Source organism: Pyxicephalus adspersus, chromosome 10, assembly GCF_032062135.1.
Source record: "Pyxicephalus adspersus chromosome 10, UCB_Pads_2.0, whole genome shotgun sequence".
In the NCBI taxonomy this organism is placed as follows: domain Eukaryota; kingdom Metazoa; phylum Chordata; class Amphibia; order Anura; family Pyxicephalidae; genus Pyxicephalus; species Pyxicephalus adspersus.
Window position 1 is genome coordinate 468,741 of NC_092867.1, and position 2,052 is coordinate 470,792.

Consider the following 2,052-nt stretch of genomic DNA (forward strand, 5'->3'; position numbering starts at 1 on the left):
GTGTGTGTAAATGGGAGGATTGTATGAGCTGTGTGTAGGTGTGAGGATTATCAGATTGTGTGTATGTGTCTGGGTCCTATATAAAATAAACTCTGATTAGGTATGACTATGACACGTGTGCTGTGTATTTGTGCTATACATATATGTCTGTATAAAAATTAGAAATACATACATAAAATGTTAGGACAGGTTTAGGGCATGTGTATTTCCACATGGATTATGTCCACCTCTACATTAACAATAATGGGGCCGAATGCTTTAGGCAGATTTCCAGGTATATGTGTATACATGTATATACCATGAGGCTTGTAAACAATACATTTATGTGACGTGTGACTTGTGATTGATACATGTATGTGACTTGTGATTGATACATGTATGTGACTTGTGAGTTTTTCATCCATAGGAATGTGTGTGGCTGTTTCTAGCTCTATGTATTCAGGTAAGAGTTGACAAGCTCCCAGGTATTGGTGAACTAAATAAATTCCAGTATTTGCTGAATGTGGGAAGTGAATATCTGTATACACATTATACACATTGTCAGATTGTATTAGGTCTGATATACAACACTAATGAAGACTTCACCGATATATAGGATCCATTCAACTCCCAATTCGATGTGTGAAGCAAAATACTAATCATTGATTCCAAGATTTCCCAGAAGGAAGAAACAATAAAATCTTGTGCATACAAAGTGTACATAATGATGCTGAGCTTGTTGGAGCAGGCTCCACTGACATCATATCTGGAGACAAGTGGGAACAGGTGGGAACAGTGCGCCGTGGCATGGGAGAGATCAGCCTGGTGTCAGGGGAGGGACAGGGACATGTCAGGAATAATACTATTTGTTGATCCCAGGAACATTGATGGGGGTCAATCATTCTGGTTCCTGGGGAAGACGTAAAAGTTTCATTTCATATGTAATAAGTATATACATAAAGGTAATATCTGTGGGAATCACCAGATCAATCCCGCCATTCTGCTCACTAGTCTCCATGCTCCCTACAGATACAGAATTATGAAATTACCATGGAGCTCACAGGGAGGCGCTCCAGAGCCCAGTTCTATGTAAACTTATTTGGGACGTTCTACTAATTAGGCTGTTCACTTTCCAAGGTGAACTATCAGCCTGCAAGTTTAGTGAATGCAGTAATAATTTACTGTGCAAAGAAAATCCAATTACATACAAAAAAAAAACTAAATTAGTCTTTGGAGTTATTTGAAGTTAGCAGAGCTTCATCTAATTTACTAAGCTTTACTTTTACTAAGTGAAATATCCCTTGCAAGGATACAATTGTTATTGCTATGTGAACAGACTAAGTTCCTTTAGTAGAGCACCCCAGTACAGACCTGCTGTAACCCAGCACTGGTATTGGGGGTGGGCTACCCAATGCTATTACTAAAGAGGGGGGCTGTTAGATTTTTATACATATAGAGAGTGCTACCCATAGATTCTACATATAGTGGGAGGAGCTGCACCTATAATATTTTCTGCATGTTTTATGAATAATATATTTCTACATATAATTACACACTTTTATCTCCATGTACCTCATCCTTACAATAAGGAACAGTTTCCTGCCAAATCTTCGGAACCCAAAGTTATTTTTTATTTTATATTATTTTAACTGTGATCATTCTCTTTATTTGTGGGACAAATGTGACATTGAATCCTGAAGATAATATATTCCATTACTGTGATTTCCTAAAGAGAACCTGTCAGTAAACACACTTGTTTCCATGGTGTCTGTTGGTGCCTAAATTAAAAGATAATAAACCAACCACATTGTTGCTGTGGAATTATTGTGTAGAAACCCATTACCACATGCCCATTTCTGCTAATTATACCCGAGATTTCAATGAAAAAAGCACCAACGTCAATTGGTGATATTTGCAAATGAATGCTGTCATGTGACCTCTTATAAATAAGGATCACTTCCAAATGATTTATTACTAATATTATATGTATGATTTATTTTTACAATTACTTGTTTATTATTTACTGTTAGTTGTTTTCTTCTGATGTTATTATTCATACTAATATTTACTAAC